The sequence below is a fragment of the Schistocerca americana genome, chromosome 6 (assembly GCF_021461395.2).
Source record: "Schistocerca americana isolate TAMUIC-IGC-003095 chromosome 6, iqSchAmer2.1, whole genome shotgun sequence".
NCBI classification, from domain to species: domain Eukaryota; kingdom Metazoa; phylum Arthropoda; class Insecta; order Orthoptera; family Acrididae; genus Schistocerca; species Schistocerca americana.
The window spans coordinates 106,219,007-106,238,269 of NC_060124.1; positions in this window are offsets into that span (position 1 = coordinate 106,219,007).

Sequence of the window (19,263 nt, forward strand, 5' to 3'; positions counted from 1 at the left end):
CAACCTGTCTGTGAGCTAGACACACTCGACCTACACCTGTAGTTATGGTTTGGGGTGCGATTTCGCTTGAGAGCAGGAGCGCTTTCGTGGTTATTCCACTCACTATGTTTGCAAATTATTACGTCAGACTGATGATTCGACTGATGTGCTGCCTTTATGAACAGCATGCCACAGAGTGTTTTCCAACAGGATAACTCTCGCCCACATACCGCCGTTATAAACGAACATGGTCCACAGAGTGTCCACATGTTGCCTTAGCCTGCTCGATCACCAGATGTGTCTCCAATCGAGTACGTCATCGGACGACAACCCTTGTGTCGTCCGAAAACAGCATAACCATCCCTGAACTGACCGACCAAAAGGCATAGCACACCACAGGCATGGAATTCCCTCCATCCCACAAAATGAATCTGGCACCTGTACAACACAATGCATGCACGTTTGCACAGTTGCGATCAACACTCTGGTTGTTACATGGGTTATTAATACACCAGCGATTCATATTCGCAGTCTTTTAACAGCATTTCAGTTATCTTGTTCTTACATTAACTTGTGATCCTGCAATTTTAATAACTTTAATACGTTACATAGGCCAATGTCTTCCCGAAATATAATTATTATACATTAATTAATTTTTGCTGTTGCCATTTTTTCCACCAGCAGAAGAAATTCATTAGATATAGTGCCTGTTCTCTTGACAAAAAGAGCGGAGGATTAAACTGTATTATTTCGTAATATCCTCAGCATCACGTGTGTAAGGAAGTGACTAGAGCTGCAGTTTTCTGTGATAGGTAGAACGGCTACCAGAGTGTATTTGTATTGTTTCTTGTAAAGTGTTGTAACCAGGCGTGGAAGGGTATGTAAGAGGCTTGAATGGCGTCGTGTCATCACTGAAGGACATGGAGATGCTCCGTATTCGTATGTCACAGCGTTATCAGCACCTGACAGAGTTTTAAAGGTCTCCGTTTGTCCGGTAGGTCGAATCATGCAACCTTCAGTGTACTGGAAGACTCGGATTTGAGTGTGACCCGTTGTTGGCCTATACATGAACGTGAGGTCAGGCTTACTCGTCGTCAAGTTTCCGCTCGACCATGTCGGACCACCACAAGGAAGGATCGCAGTATTGTGCAACATGCACGTTGTAAAGCTGACAGTCCTGCGCATGCCATCCGAGGAGAGGATCCTGCAAGATCCTGTGTCATCCAACGCTATTCGATGAAGACAAGCAGCAGCTGGGGTGGGGAATTAGCGCCCAAGTTTTTGCCACCGTTAACATCATAGCTCAAACGGCGGCAATTGGAGTGGCACAATGACTGGGAATGATTGATCACTGATAAACGGCGCCGAACTCTGTGATGAATCACGATTCTGCACCATTTTGGATGAATATCATCAGCTATCACGGCGGCGAGTGGGGAGAGGTTCCATTCATCCAGTGCATCTCGATAGCTGAGTGGTCAGCGTGATGGATTGCCGTCCTACGGGCAGGGTTCGATTCCCGGCTGGGTCGGAGATTTTCTCCGCTCAGGGACTGGGTGTTGTGTTGTCTTCATCATCATATCATCTCCATCCGGCGCGCAGGTCGCACAATGTGGCGTCGAATGTAATAAGACCTGCACCCATGCGGCCGGACTTGGCCCGCAAACGGCCTCCCGGCCAAAGACGCCAAACGCTCATTTCCATTTCCATTTCATAGGCACAGCGGTGCCATGTTATTGCAGGCGATCGGGTGAGAATTTATGCGACGGCTGACAGCAATTGAAGGACATTTATCAGCACCATGGTACGTCACGGTCATCCTGCATCCTCTTGGGCGACAGTATCTGGGTGTCATTTTCCAACAGGATAATGCTCTTCCGCACCTGGCACGTTTCTTTGTGAACTGTCTGCGTGATGATGGGGTACTCTCAAGAACTTCTCATCTGTTCCCGATAGAAAGAGTATGGGGCAGCTTGGACATCAACAGCAATTTTGGGCCAGCTCCTGAACGGTTCTCTTTTTTATCGGGCAGTGTATGTTGTGAGTAGTAACGTTCATATAACGTTCCGTTCCGGTTCATCAGAAACTTCTTTTACACCTGAAGATTTCTCTTTTTTACGAAGCGTTCTAAGTCTTGATTCGTGGTTGGTGCAGTTACGACGCAACACCGCATAAAAACTGAAAAAAAGGAAATGGTTCATAAACGGCGGACTGAGTGCTTGTTTTATAGAGCGGCTTTTGCAGTGCTCCTCGCCTTTGACTTGCTAAGGTGTCCGGTTGCTCTTGGTGGCGCGGCGCCCCCGCAAACTTAGTGGCGTCGGGCGTTGGCTCGGCGTCGGCGTCGGCGTCTGCGTCGCCGTCTGGGTCTGGGTAGTCGTCGACGCTCGCTACCCGCAGCCACTAATTGCACGCCGGAATGCTTTGAGTCGCCCCCGCAGGCCAGCGGTCAAAGGCTGCGTATTAATTACGGCCGCGTCTGCTGGCTACACAAGTGCCGGACACACCAGGATAACCTGAGCAGAGGCAAAGGCCATTGTGTGTTTAGCGTCCACTAGGGCTAAGGCTAGCAGTTGCGCCCAGTAAACAAGCGTCGCCTACGAAATCATACGTGTGCAACCATCAGCGACTGGTTAGTAGGTCTGTGTGATTAGCCGGAAATGTGTTCTTTATCTTCCGTACTGTCGAAGAGCAAAACGAAGATGTAGGTTTGGAGTGCGAGGCGCAAGGTTGTATCGAAAGAGGGGAGTTTGTGATTACGTAGATATACGTTGAGCGTTGATATGCATAAGGATTGTTACTTCTTTCAAAGTATGGTTGATCGCAAATGGAAACGAAAATCAAAAAGTTGTATTTTGTAACACTTAGCTACGCCTTCCGGCTACTTCTCTACATGAAATGTATTCGCAGTTTCTTCTGTGGGGAACCGGCTGCTACGTGATGGAATGACGACAATGAAAATTTGTGCCGGACCGGGACTCGAAGACGGATTTCCCGCTTACCGAGAGGGATTGCCATACTGTTTGACTTCCTGGCCACAACTCACGGCCAGACCCAAGTTTCCATATGTCATCAACCACGATGAGGTCCCGTACTCTGTGGAGCGTAGGGGACGATGTGGAGACCTGCACCGCTGTACTAGGCAAGGCCCTAGTGGCGATGGTTTGCCATTGCCTTTCTCCGACCGTAAAGGGGACGAATGATGATGATGAAGATTCACACAACGACACACAGTCATCTAGAGGCGGGAGAAATGCCTGACCTCGCCGGGAATCGAACCCGGGACTCCGTGCGCGGGAAGCGAGAACGCTACCGCAAGACCACGAGTTGCGGACTCATCAACCATGTGTCTACAATTTGTAGTCGTACACCCATTATATGTATTCCCGTACAGGGGAGACGTTTTACTTGAAAGTCGCTTGCCCAGCGTTGGCTGATAAATACAATTTTGCAGTCCCTGTGTTATTCCGAAGTTCGATGCAAGGTTCCTTTGGACATGCATGCATTGTAATTCAGCACAACGCAAGCAATGCCACATCGCATTTGTCCAGCGACATCGGGCAAGCGACTTTCAAGTAAAATGTCTCCCCTATACGTAAGTATAAGTAATGGGTGTACGAGTACTGGTTGTAGTTATTAGGTTGACGACATATCGTAATTCGAAATAATACAGACATTACAGTATCGAACTTCTCTATAGTCACTTCTCCGACTTCGACATTTGTCGTAGCATAGTATCTACAGTCCAATACCGTCATCATAGACAACGGAGGATTGCACTTTCCGTCAATTCCAAACGCTAGTCTCTTGCGGGCCGTCTGTGGCAGAATACTGTCCTCATGTGAGCGAAGAGATGAAATTCAGAGGGAGTCAAGTCCAAGCAGATATTTTGGATGACAAACATTTCCCAGCGAAAACGTCGGAGGATAGTCATTGTTGCACCTGTAGTGTGCGGCCGTGCACCGTCTTGAATAAGGAAACTCATGACAGTTACGTTATGTAGGCTGCATGTAATAAGGCAAAACTGCTCAACAGGCACTTTGCACTTGGTGCAAGACTCTGTTGTTCTGTACGTGACCACTGTGTACTCAGAATTGAAAAGTGTGACGTGACGAGATCGACAGCCATACTGGAAAAACTTGCGCAACCCAACTGCCTAAAGTTTCACCGGATTTTCACTGTGGTTCTAATTTAGCGACTGATTGGGGGTTGAAAACAATATATTCCTCACGCAACAGTCGTTGAATAAAAAAATCTACGATTATTTTCATAATGATAAATTTTCAAAAAAAAAAAAAATGGGTCAAATGTCTCTGAGCAGTATGGGACCTAACTTCTGAGGTCATCAGTCCCCTATAACTTAGAACTACTTAAACCTAACTAACTTAAGGACACCACACACACCCATGCCCGAGGCAGGATTCAAACCTGGGACCGTAGCGGTCGCGCCGTTCCAGACTGTAGCGCCTAGAACCGTTCGGCCACTCTGGCCGCCCTGATAAGTTTTATATTACTGATAACGTCTGAATGGTTGTCTATTAACATCCACAAGACTTTAGGAAATGGCTACTGGAAAACTACAAAAGACACATCGGTGTGTAGAGCATCTCTGCGAGTCTCGATTCGTAACTTGTGCAGTGGCGCTGTTGTACCACTTGGCGACAGAGGAGCAGATCCTGGAGTATAATGGAGCGATGCATCAATGGAATCATTGGGCTAGTACTGGGGAATATGAAGATTATATCTGTTCTTTCGGACATGTCAGAAGGAACAGATACCATCGGTGATCATGCAGCTCTCTTAGAACGAAATGATAATTAAATCAAGACCTTAAGCTGTCGACAGGCGTTGATATACATCAACGGGGACAGTTGGAAATGTGTACCCCAATCGGGACTCGAACCCGGGATCTCCTGCTGACATGGCAGACGCTCTATCCATCTGGTCCACCGAGGACATGTCCGAAAGAACAGATACTATCTTCATACAGTTAAGGCAAACCGGTCATTGAACTTCATCTTCTGTGCTGGATGCACAAACATTTTCCGAACTGTTACGGGACTCGCTAAGATTATCTGCCGCGAGTAATGAGTGTAATGGGCAGGGGCACTAAGAATGTAGTGTGTGGACATTGAGTTGGGAATGTGTGTCTCACGGGGAGCGTGCAAGGGATAAATCCCTGCAGTTGCGCTATCCTTGTGCCGTCGGTGGTTCAGATTGATAGAGCGTCACCATGTCAACAGGAAATCCCGGGTTCAAGTCCCGGTCGGGGCCCACATTTTCAACTGTCCCCGTTGATGTATATCAACGCCTGTCGACAGCTTAAGGTCTTGATTTAATTATCATTTCAGTGCTGAGGAAGTCGTTTCAGGTGTCAGGCCACGAGTGGTCTGGTATATGTGCCCTCACAAGGATCAGTTATAGGTCCTTGCCAGACTGCACGACTGTCGGCGACGAAACTGCCTGAAACTACCGTATCCGTGGATTGCGCTCGATAACGCCAATGGACGTTCTCAGACAGTAACAGACGAGCAGTGGAGGATGTACCCACGTTTGTTATCCGTCAAACGTGCTTGGGCTAAACGAAGCGACAAGAGTAGTAATAATTTGACCTATGAAGGTGGGATGCGCGCTATGTCGTTCGTCAGGAGTCCGAGCGAGCAGACTACTGGTCCCTCTACGCTGAGGTCACCGTGTAAAGCCACACCTACTGCATGTGTTACACCTGCTGACAACTCGGGACAATGAGATTCGTTATGAATTTTTCAATGACTTCCAACGTCTGCTGGAAAGAGGCGGATTTTCAAAGGAGCTGTTTTACAGTGACAAAGCCACGTTTCATGTCGCTGGAAAAAATTGTGCCATGTTCGGCACTATTGTAGTGCTGGTGACTTCTCCGAAGTGTGGCTTTATCTATGCCAGAGTAGATGTAAGAGGAGGCGAGTGACTCGGTACAGTCACGGGGAGTAAGAAACAAGTGCGCGGTCAGTGCAAACAACTTGTATACTTTGCTGTAGACGGGAGAGGCCGTGCACTGTCTTACTAGATGTCTTAATTTTGTATTCAGGTCACGAGCGTACTGAGCATTGAAGATTGTGAACGAATAAGACGTGAAGAAATTGCCTGCCTCAACGGTGTAGGAGACTCAGTGTTTCAGGTACAGTGTAATTATCATTGTGTCTCAGGTTATGGCTTCTTGCTGTCGTGTGCTTGTTCTTGAAGCAACTGCTAGATTTGGTGCTCAGGTGAGACAATGATGTATACTTCGTTTGCAGACGCATTCTTTTACTGTTGTGCCCTAGTAATAACTGTCCCTGGCGTGTATTGCTAATCTGAGCCGTGGTGGCTATCTAGTTATCGATCCTTGCTCTCTGGTTTGATCTCAGGTCGTCGGCTGCGACGCGTGTGAGAGATGGCGCGCTTTGGGAGAGTGAAAAGGGGTCGCTGGAGTGTGGTGAGGCCGTGCGAGTCTAGCAAGTGTCTCGCGGAGTGGTCGTCGATTTGGCCAGCGTGGGCTGTACTTGTGGTATGTTGTGGTCGAGCTGGGGAATCTAGGCGCTGTTCCTGTGTGGATCTGGTTGACTTGTCTGTGAACAGGAGATTCTATACTGTCAGGGGTGAATTCTTAGAAATATGTTCAGGTGATTTTCCTACGCTTAGTCGTTTTATTTGAATATGTTTTGGGGCCTATGTATCTGCAGTTGTGCTTACCCTGAAGTTGTTTGAAGTGCAGTTTCCTGTTTGCTCCCAAACTCTGAATTCATATTCCTGTTTAACGGCGTGGGGCAGTGTTACGATCTGCTGAATTCAGAGTGGTGCTGCATAGTAATTCAAGTTATCCGTGCCAAAGTGTGAGGTGTTTCACGAACTTTGTTACCTTAAAAATCGGTAATCATCGTGGCATTTAGTACGTTTCTGGCAGCACTATGCATTTCCAACCTAAGGTCTTATTTGATAGACTTTTTATTCAGCAAGACGTTCTGTGAGGAGTTGGGAGTGGTGTCTTTGGACCTGACAAGCAACTGCTGAAAGGCGGATTTAAATTTGGATATTTGGTGAGCTAGTCGTACGGCAATTTTGATTTAGTTTTGACCTGAGAGTTTTAAGATTCAAATTTATTGCCAGCTCTGTGTCCGTAATTTATACTTTGTACAGTCAATGGAAATTTTGCCACCACATAGTGATTTGTGGGGTGTTTTAGGTGAAGTTGTGTTAATTTGATTTTGTGTGCACGCAATGGGGTTTCCATAATTTAGTATTTACTATCGAATTCTCTGTACTCCAGTTGTCTACGCTAGACTTGATTGCTTGTGGATCTTGAACTGCTAAGCGCGGGGATGAGTGTCCAAGCGTGGTTCGGGCTTGTCATCCTAGTTTCCCACGCCCGTTGTTTGTCGTTGCACTGTTTGACCTTCCGGCGGCTGTCGAGCTACCGCGCTAGCGAGGCATTAATTGTTTCTACTGTTGTGTGTGGCGGCGTCATCGGAGTCCACTTTGCGCTCCGAACATACACACAAGATAAGTTGCATTCGTCTGTACTACTTCTCAAAGACTTTGACACAATTCTGGAGTGCTTGCTTTAATAGCTTGTCCTCTCCAAGAGATCACTAAATTGTATTTTAAAGCAATGGGCTTTAATTTTGTGTATAACCGTACCTTCGTGTTGTGTATTGAGATTGGTCTATATTTGTTTTTACTACTGTTGAATTTTTTGTTTCTAAAGGAAAAAAATTCATATGTTAATGGATTCCCAAAAACTTTAGCGGGCATGAAGAATTTCCCCCGCGGTATTCACTAAGAGTATGTGGGTCCCTTGTCCCAGCTAACAGGATTTATCAGGTATTTTTCAAAATTATTTTAATGAACAGGAGTTGTGATCCGCTCATTTCGCTGATCGAGTTCTTGCCCTTTATTGCCATCATCATGTTTGCTGTATGTGAAAATTACTGTTAGTATGGCTGCCGGTCCTTGGGGCTGGTTACCTATTGTAGATAAAGTTTGGGAATTGTCATTATTCGTTCGAACTTATGTTAGTTGCTAAAATTGTTGTTAACACTAGAATGGCGGAGTTTCTGACATACATAGAACGGCGGAAAGGGGTGATTTTGACCTCATAAAATATTTTCATATTTGACTTAAACAAGTACTTTTTTTTAGTGTTTGTTAATCCATACTTTATTTCTGGTAATCTCAACAATTACTTACAAATACAAATAATAATTACTAATTTATTTGAACAACAATTTTCATGCAAAATTATTGTTGCTACTGCTACCAAGTTTCTTAATTATTGATTTTAATTTATTAACTATTCATACAAACTTCTAGACACGTTTAGTGTATTTGGTCCATTTTGCTCTCACATGTGTTTTACAAACAGCTCTGTATTACTTTTCACTCAAGTCATTTGAAGCTGCTAGACGCACTTAGCACGAGTGATTTCTGTTTTACGCGCACGTTTTCCGCACGCGGCTTTGTGGCACTTTATACAGTTTTCGCTGGTCTTGCCTTCGCAGAGGCTGATTTGCCACTTCCTCCACTTTCTAGGTGATTCCTGTGACATATCCTCTTCCTTTGTCTGATGTTCATGCTCTTTCGTTTCCTTGAGTTCGTTTGCCAATTGAAGTATGAACTTCTTCCTTTCCATTTTCTTGTTCGTTACCATGTTGTAGATGACCCATGCATTTATTGCCGCCATGTCCGGTATGTTGTAGAAGACATGCATTGGCCATCTTCTACATGCAACCTTAGTAGTATATTTACGGGTCATTTGATCAACGGCGACCATCCCACACATAGTTGCATTGTAAAACGTTACGGTTTCAGGTTTTTCCGTTCCTTCTTTGCTTACTGCTACTTCAGCATGCAGCGTACTCAGAAAAATGACATTTCTATTCTTCTTTTCTTGGTACACAGTCAAGGTGCAGTCTGTGTTGCCACTATTGTGCAGTATTGTGGTGGAGTGCATTTCAGCATTCGGCTTCCTTACTTGTTCGGGAATTTCACCACGGATCTTGTTTATTGTAACAGTTAATCAAGTTTTCTTTTCTTTGACTTTTTTAACAAGTTGAAGAACGTAAAGAAGTTGCATGTGGTCACATTTCTTCCTTGATTTACAAATGGCTCCATGAGATGCAGAACGATGTACTCTCATACGTGGTTGTTTGTCGCTATGCGTGTCCTCTTTGTCGAGGTATGGGAAAGCATTGCATACATACTTTGCCGGTACGTCAACAGCCAACCAGAATTTTAGACCATATTTGTTTGGTTTGTTGGACATGAACTGAGTAAACCTGCAACTTGCTTTAAACTTGCATCTTGCTTTGGTTGGTAACAGTTCCTCGTCAGTGGTTATATTTTATCCAGGGTGGTAAGCGCGAACACTGTTTTCAATGACATTTCCCCAAATTTCAGGTACGAGAGAAAATTTTTTGGTCGCCAGGCGTGCAGCCCGGGTTGATTTTTCATCAAAATGGTGAAATCTGAGAAGCTCCTGAAATCTGTCCCTTGGCATAATGTCTTTGATAAAAGAAGGCCGCCAACAGTTTGAACAGATATCATCCACAGACATGCCTTGTGCACAAACATACATGATGGATATCACTTTCTCCAGTTCCTGAAGTGACACAGTCCAGTCATTGTTTTTTAGTACTTTTAGAATTTTGATTCTGTGTATTTCTTCGTGAGATGTGGCAGTGCTTCATCAAAAATAAGACGCAAGGCACTGATGACAGAGCTGTCTACTCGTTGGCAAGCATAAGCTGTGGGACCTCCTCTCTCGTTCAGAGCATTCACAGCTGACCACCTACCAGAAGATGAATAATTTCCATATGGCTCCATCCCTGGCAATCATCTTTGTAGACGCTTACAACGGCACCTGCTGTGGTGAAAGAGGTGATGATTGATGTGTATCAGCATTTGAATCCACTTCCACTAATCGCCCCTCGTTCACAATGTCTTCATCTTCACTAGTGTGAGGTACATAATCATCATTTTCATCAGTGCAGTCAGTTTCCGATTCAACATTGGAATTCTGTAAGAGATGAAACACTTCTTCATTAGAAAGTCGATGTTGACTATACATGTTCGAAAACTTGTTTCACAGACAAAGACTGATACAAAGAGTGATACAACATTAGCTGTGCCAAGATGAAACAACGAGGAGCAACTGCTCTGTGTTACTGCTCACTGTTGCCACTGTATTGTTGGATAATTTACTTATATTCAGAAGAGGAAATACAGTGGGGTCAACTGACCCCTTCCGTCGTTCTAGGTCTACTGAATCAAATGGTGAAGAAACTTAAAATATTTTGTAAATACTAAAACATCTTCAGAAAGAAGAGAAAAAATTAGGAAAGTCATATAATTTCATTAACGAAGTAAATAAACATATCACAGGGGTCACTTTGATCCCTTCCGCCGTTCTAGTGTTAACTGGTTCATGTAAAGTGTTACTTCTCTTCCCAACTGAGGGGTCGTTGTTAAAGTCATTCAAACAAATATTGAAGTTCTTTTAAATCAAATTATTGTTTTTCTGTCTAAATGTTTTATATTGTGGAATTGTTTTGAACTCTCAAACTTTGAGTTTAGAGGGCCTTTATATTTTCATGTAAAGTTCCTCGTTTAATTATGAGTCTTTTTAGGAATAAACCATTTTATGTACAACAGATGGTGAATGACAATCCGAAACCCTGGGGTCTTGTCCTTCCACTAAACTCCTTATTGGCGATTTTAGGAAGCCGAGTTTTGTTCAATTCATTAAGCTAAAGTAAGATACGCTGCGTTAACTAGAATCAGAGATTGTGCCATTAGTTTGATTTTCATTACTGTGGCCTTTTTTTCCATTTATTCACCAGTGTCAATTTCCATATTGCATTAAAAGCATGATGATTATGTTAACCTGGCCCAGGGGGCATACATTGTGATTTGTTGTAGTCCCACTTCTAATATTTTGTTGTTTCAGGTGTACTATGAGGTATTTTTTATAGTGTATAAAGGACTTGGGAAAAGATCAGAGGAGTATTTGAATGTAACGAAAGACACCTGGATATTGAAGGAGCATCGCAAAAGGGATGGAATCGTTTCAGATAATTTCAGTTGATAATAATATTTTCTAATTTTCATCTGGCTACCAGATGAAGCAGTTACAATTTGCTCAATATACGATTATACTCATTAGTGGTTGTTGTTCTGAGTACAACCAGTGTAAGATATTGATGGTTGAAATCTGTTTCGTGGTAACATTACCTTCTTTTGGGGTGGAGATTTTCTTTTTAAAATTGCAACCCTAGCAGAATAATTAGCTGTACAGTTACGTTAGCGAAAAACTTGGACTTGTAAATGTTATGGTGCTTGTTGTGTAATTTCACTTCAGACAACTTACTTAATGTTCTTGTGAATAACTGTTTATTGGATTCAACTGATTTTTAACTCTGTCAACTTCTTTGTTGTTGGACCAATAATTGGTTTAAGAGCAGTCTAATAATCTTGAGCTGCTGTTGCTTTGAATAACTACCATGTTTCAGCATAATTATTTGTTCTTATGAGGTGTTTGATGATGAAAGGCAATTGTTCGATGGAACCACAAATGTAATTGGCTAAACTGTGAAATTTTTAATAAATCCGTTTTATGTAATGTAGCTGTCACTCAATAAATCGTTTCCTCCCTTTCCTAATCGATAGGCCCTTTGCTTTTGCACTGGATGAATCCTCACAACATCTGTGTTTGGGGCGCAAAACGTCCACACGAAATTCTGGAACACATTTCTGATTCATCCAAAGTAAACATCTTGTTACGCAACGTCCTTTTCGAAACTTTGTAGACCATTCTTCATTGCGGAGAAAACTGTGACAGATTTCACGTACCTCCATGTGCTTCTACATCTACATCTACATTGATACACCGCAAGCCACCCAACGGTGTGTGGCGGAGGGCACTTTACGTGCCACTGTCATTACCTCCCTTTCCTGTTCCAGTCGCGTATGGTTCGCGGGAAGAACGACTGTCTGAAAGCCTCCGTGCGCGCTCTAATCTCTCTAATTATACATTCGTGATCTCCTCGGGAGGTATAAGTAGGGGGAAGCAATATATTCGATACCTCATCCAGAAACGCACCCTCTCGAAACCTGGCGAGCAAGCTACACCGCGATGCAGAGCGCCTCTCTTGCAGAGTCTGCCACTTGAGTTTATTAAACATCTCCGTAACGCTATCACGGTTACCAAATAACCCTGTGACGAAACGCGCCGCTCTTCTTTGGATCTTCTCTATCTCCTCCGTCAGACCGATCTGGTACGGATCCCACACTGATGAGCAATACTCAAGTATAGGTCGAACGAGTGTTTTGTAAGCCACCTCCTTTGTTGATGGACTACATTTTCTAAGCACTCTCCCAATGAATCTCAACCTGGTACCCGCCTTACCAACAATTAATTTTATATGATCATTCCACTTCAAATCGTTCCGCACGCATACTCCCAGATATTTTACAGAAGTAACTGCTACCAGTGTTTGTTCCGCTATCATATAATCAAACAATAAAGGATCCTTCTTATATGATTTGTATTATGTCAACTACCACTTAATGTGTAAAAGTTAAAACGAAAGATCATTAATGAGGCAGACGAAATAAAGATTGACGTGTATGGAAGGAGTTTATCGTGGTGACATTTGCTGCGTCACATTGAGGGTCTGTAATATGATTTGAAAACTTGGAATCAGGCTTTATCAATTTTCATGCGTCTAAATATTTGGTAACATTTTTGGGAGAGAGCGATCTTGTAAGCTATACACAATTAGTGAAAGAAGTCTAGATCACCATGGTTATTTTATTTAAATGACCAGTTTCGTCATAGTCTTAGGTCATCTTCAGAACTGCACCATAAGCTGAAGCTTGATGATGTCTAGAACAGTGAGTAGATCGCAGTCGCTGATATTGCTGTGAGCTCCTCTACTACCATGGAGGTTATTCCATGATGTGTTAACAGATGTTTTTCATCCTGTCCCTTTTTCTTGTTATTGTCTTCCACACAATCCTTTCCTCGCCGATTCTGCGGAGATACTAATGAACAACACCGTATATCAATAGTGTGAAGCATTGTGAACGTATAGAACTTTTCGTTCTGATTAATAGAGGAGATAGTGAAGATCAACACTTATGCAAGGTGAATGACCTAAAATTTGCACCGTAAATATTGCGGAAATGTAAAGTGCTACTGATGCGTGGTTTTTACAGTATGGATAGGTAGTCAGGGGCTCATATTTAGCCAGTAACAATTATGATGTCAATGCTGTCTGTGGCAGGATTCTACTGCGAGTCGTTTACGAGATATTGTATTTTCAAAAGACTTCACACCGACACTTGTACAAAACCTGTGGTAGCAAACACTAAAGAGCAACACAGTACATACACTAGTTATGTGGATTCTGTCCAGTAGCGTGACAACTGACCATCACAGGTTGGCTTCAAAATGACCATCAGCAGCAGGAATACACGCTTGCTCTCAGGTGTGGAACGACTGCTCCACATGTGCTAGCATTTCAACGGAGATGTCTGAGCAGACTGTAGTAATATATCGTTGCATAGTGTCAGGCATAGTTGATATATCCTTCTAGACAGCACCAGCCACAGGGGACCAAAAAATTCTGAAGATGGCTTGTACATAAGCCGAAACCGGTTAATAAAGAAATGTTATTGCGATCTAGACTGTTCATTTTTAAACGTAAGAGCATCGTATTTAGCTACTAAGCTGGCTGAATGCAAAAACAAATGTCGGCGTGAAAACTTTTCAAAATATGGTATCTCGTGAACGACTCGCGATAGAATCCTGCAATAAACGCCACTGACGTTCTAATTTAGCCTACGTTTTGTCTGTTAATCTGAAAAGACGGCATTTAAGAAAGTGTACGTTTGCACAAAAATTATACTTCCTTAAAATTAAGGATGGCAATATTAAGAGTGCAATGGAAATTCCACTGTTAAAGGCAAAGGAGACAGCAGATCGGTGGAAAGAGTGCACCGAAGGTCTCCATGGGGAGGGGGAATTATCCTGCTGACGCGATAGAAGCAGAAACAGAAGTCGATATGGAGAGATAGGAAATATACTATTAGAATCGGAACTTAAAAGAGCTTTGGAAGACTTAATATCGAATAAGGTAGACGGGACAGAATTTCAGAAATCATTGGGGATGTGGCAAGGAACCGACTATTCACATTGGTGTGTAGAACGTATGAGTCGGGCGATGTATAGTCTAACTTTCTGAAAAACACCATTCGCTCAATTCCAAGTTTTCAAGAGCTGATAAATGGGAGAGCTATCGCAGGTCATGAATCCAAGTTTCTGACAAAAATAATACATAAAAGAAAGGAAAGGAAAACAGAGAAAGTGTTAGATGACGCTCAGTTTCGCTTTAGAAAAGTTAAAGGCACCAGAGAGGCAGTTCTGTCGTTGCAGTTGATAATGGTAGCAAGACTAAAGAAAAATCATAACACAGTCATAAGATTTGTCTGACTGGAAACAAACGTTCGACAGTGTGAAATGGTGCAAGATGTTCGAAATTTAATGAAAAGTAGTGGTAAGCAATGGGAAAAGATGGATAATATACAATATCAAAAAGAGACAAGAGAGAACAATGACACTGGTCGACCAGGAACGAAGTGTTCGGATTAAAGAGTATGTAAGACAGGAATGTAGCCTTTCACCTCTACTGTTCAAACTGTATATCGCAGAAGGAAATAAAAGAAAGGTTCCAGAGCGGAATCAAAATTCAGGCCGAAAGGATATCCGTTATAAGATCTGATGGGCGTCGCTAAACGACGTGACTGGTGTCTCTGTGTGGTAGCTGTGCTCGTTGTGACACATAATAGAGTCCGATGTTATCATGAAGCAAGTAATGTTGACTAGGTTTTAGAAGTTGGAAGTTACTGTGGAACAGAAAATTTTTATAATTGTGAATTGTGCTGAGCTGTAATATATTCTCATTTGGTAAATTAGGCAGTTGGTGTTACCTGTGTGCCTTGCAGAATCGTTATCCAGGCACGTTCTTCATAAATTGAGTATACGGCTGTATACTGTTCTGTTAAACCATTTTCGTTGTGAGTGGTGCGTTCTCAAAATCATTTATATTGTATGCTAGCTTGCAAACCTAAGTGGTAAATTATATCTTTTGATTGGAGGTATGATTTAAATTCAGCGTTGAAATGATTGTGGAAGGAATTATTTGTAATTATGCGATCTGAAAGTCTGTCTTATTATTGGTATAATCGTGTGGGAAATTATCTGAAGTATTTTCAAATTCGTTGCTATTACTTTCATTACTATTGTTATTGCGGGGGGGGGGGGGGGGGGAGGGGGCAATCATTGCAATAAAGGTGCTGGAAATGTTGTGATTTTAAAATTCTAAAACAGAAATTGTTGGTCAGGATTTCTGACATTATCTTAACTAAATGTTTGTTGGCTTTCAATATTTTAATAAATGGATGTTGTCTTAAAAGGCTGTCAAACACACTTCGTCCTTCCACTCACTAAAACTGTAACAGGAGACAGCATTGTATGTATGTGGTAGTGAAACATAGATTGTGGGAAAACCGGAGGAAGAGAATCGAAACATTTGAGATGTGATGCTACAGGAAAAGTTGAAAAACTGGTGTATTGATAAAGCAAGGAATGCGGAGGTTCTCCGGAGAATCAGCTAGGATAGAAATATATGGATAAAACTGATAAGAAGAAGGAACAGAGTAGTAGGACATCTGTTAAGACATCACGGAATTACTTCAAAAGTACTAGAGGAAGCTGCACAAGGTAAAAACATGAAGCAAATACTGATAACGTAGGTTGCGAAAGCTACTCTGTGATGAAGAGATTGACGGAGTAGAGGAATTAGTGGAGGGCCACATCAAACCAGTCAGAAGACTGAAATAAAAAATGTTCCACCGACGGCTTACTCACCTGAAGATAGCAGCCAGGTGGATCCCCACACTATTGTGTCACGATGATGTTATGTTTTGGCTGGCGAGCCAATATGTATATCACGAATTACTACACTGGGAATGGTTACAGAGCCCATAAAAACTTTCCGCTTAAGAGGAGCAGCACTAAATTTCTTAAGTTCTTGTCTCTGAGATAGACAATGAATTATAAGAATGAAAGTCCCAGTGGAAGAAATCCAACATGTCAGGTCAGGTGACCTGAGTGGCCAGGCCACAGGGCCACTTAGGCAGACGCATTGATTTCTGAAGGTGTCTCTCAGATGTTTCTACAGAGCGAATCTGAAATGGACGCCAGCCCCCCTCGTTCTGGGAGTACGTCCTTCGTACAAAATTCAGAGGTACAGTCTCCAGTAGTTTTAGAAACACATGTTCCACGAAGATGCGATATCTCTATCAGTTGAGGAGGAATGGAAGAATCTATGGTCCAATCAACCTGTCACCGAGAATGCCGACTCACACATTAACATCTAATCGCTTTTGATGAGCACAAGGTCGAGTTCCTCATGGATTCACATGTTCCCAAACATGCAAACTGCGATATTGGAACAGCCTCCACGATTGAAGAAAGCCCCGCTGGTGTACAGGCTTTTGCCAGAAATAATGGTTTCGTGGCAGTCGTTGTAAACCATTGTGTAAACTGCAAGCAGTGAGGAAAATCTTCAGGTTCTAGTGCTGTCCCGATTTGAAGATGGGAGGCATGAAGCTGCTGGTCATGTAACACATTCGATACACAGCTATGTTTCATGCCAAGAATAGGTGTACTTGTTTTAGATTAGGTTAGATTTACTTTCATTCCAATTGATCTGTAGTGAGGAGGTCCTCCAGGATGTAGAAAATGTCAGAAAATAATAATACATGACAAATATTTACAACTGAAACAAATAAGCTACTGTACCTTCCACAGGTCCCAAGTGGAATGATCGTCATTTTTTTAATGAACACTATACGAAAGAATCATTTTACAAACACTAATACACTAAATTTAAAGAAAAAAAGTTTTTTTTATTGAATTGGTAATAAACATGTAATAGTGCTACCATTGTATTTATTTACAATAAACACATTACTGCACTGAAATGGTGCAGAAGTCTTACACAAACACACACACTTATTTACAATGAACACATTACTGCACTGAAATTGTGCAGAAGTTACATTGTACTATACATCGCAAGACAAATCTTTGAGATAGTAAACAAGAGCAGAAACAAGACAAAGTGGATCACTGAAGCAGAAGAAGTCATTAAAGAACTGAGGATCACACAAGACAACATAAACAATAGAGAACAGTTTGGAAACATCATAAAGAAAGACACACTTAAACAAGAACATACGGAGAACAGAACGGGAAAAAGATGGTCGGAAGAACGCAAGAGTGAATACAGTGAACGTATGAAGAGAATTTGGGAAGAACGAAGAAAGAAGAAGAAATCATGACTACTCAAGTTCAATCCCTCTCTTAAAAGGGAATAATAGAAAATAATAATAATAATCTATTCAAATCAGTTGGTTCTACTGAGAAATTCATCACTGGAGTAGAAGGAGTTGGCCACCAATAAATCCTTTAGGCTTCTCTTAAACTGAATTTCATTGGTTGTTAAGCTTTTTATGGGTGCTGGCAAGTTATTGAAAAATCGTGTTCCCGAATAATGCACACCTTTTTGTACAAGAGTAAGTGACTTTAAATCCTTGTGAAGATTATACTTATTTCTAGTATTGATTCCATGAATTGAGCTGTTGGTTTGAAAAAGTGATATATCATTAATGACAAATTTCATTAACGAATAAATATATTGGGAAGCAGTAGTTAGCATCCCTAGTACCTTAAACAGGCTTCTGCAGGATGTTCTTGAGTACACTCCACATATAACTCTTACTGCAAGTTTTTGTGCCCGGTAAAATTTAGCTTGGCGTGATGAATTACCCCAAAACCTAATCCCATACGACATTATGGAATGAAAGTAAGCATAGCATGCCAGCTTTTCCATTTTTTTTATCCCCTATGTCTGACACAATTCGCATTGCAAATAGAGATTTTTTAAGACGCTTCAGCAGTTCTGTGGTGTGCTCCTCCCAGTTGAATTTACTATCAAGCTGTAATCCCAAGAATTTGACACTGCCTAATTCATCTATCTGCTTGTCGTCGAATGTTAGGCATATTCTCGTGGGACTTGTAGACCAACATGTCGCAGAATGGCGTCTTCCATTTCGGGAGTTCACACTGTAAACCACTTCATGTTTCCTGTTGTTGTAATAAGGCGCTAAAGATAGCGACTGAATCGATATTTACAAGGAAGTCGTCGTTGTTGCGAATGAATTGGTGAGTTCTGAATGTCGTTATACATTCCTAATCAGTGGTACCGACACAACAGTTTACGTCAGCACTGCTAACAAAATATTCCCTTACATTACAAGCTGACTTCAGAGATCATAATAACGTTCCTCATCGAAGTATATTTGTCTTGATGTTCTCTACCTCCTGTATTAATTTGAACGTATATAGTATTACGAAATGATCGAGTGTTTTACGAAATGATCGAGTGTTGCTGACTTTACTGAAATTCTTATTGACGTTTGTGCCTCTAACGCCCATAAAGTGACTGCTGAAAAAGCTTAGGATAATCGGTACAATTTTCTCTACGACGAGGTTACCAAACACACGCTAACTATCTTGAGATAACTAATATGTTCTCTAATAACGTACTTACCCCAGGACAAAGACAAAATTGTATATTCAAACAGATTGTGTGACATCGATTTGGTATTTTCAAAACAAACTCAAGAATAATTCTTGTACTGCTCTTATTTCAAATGTTCATTAGGACATAATATTAGTAAAACGTTGATCGTGATGATGTTTGTTTGGAAAAACGGTCATTGTTAGTAGCAAATAGAATGTACTGATGTGGATCCCGCTATTAATCAAACACTCCTACACCTAAAGTTTGACGAACTATAAGAGTAAGTACTCGAAGTGAGCTTACGTGGAATGAGTTTTGTTTCTGGTATTGAGAAGATAAGACACAGCATTTGGGACAAAATGAACAAAGTTTAAAGTCGTGGAAAACCAGAAAGTGGCAAAGGGACTGGGATAACAAATGTACTGACCATCGTAATTACGGATTATTCTCGCACACTGGATAAATTAAGCCAAGTAGTGGCACAGTCCCTCGACCATACTCTCTGTAGCAGAAAGAAATAGTAGGATGCGGACAGATACGAATGTGATCAAGTCGTTACATATGATCAAACTGCATTACATTGTTTTCTGGGCAGTGTTATCAGGACATTCACTACAGT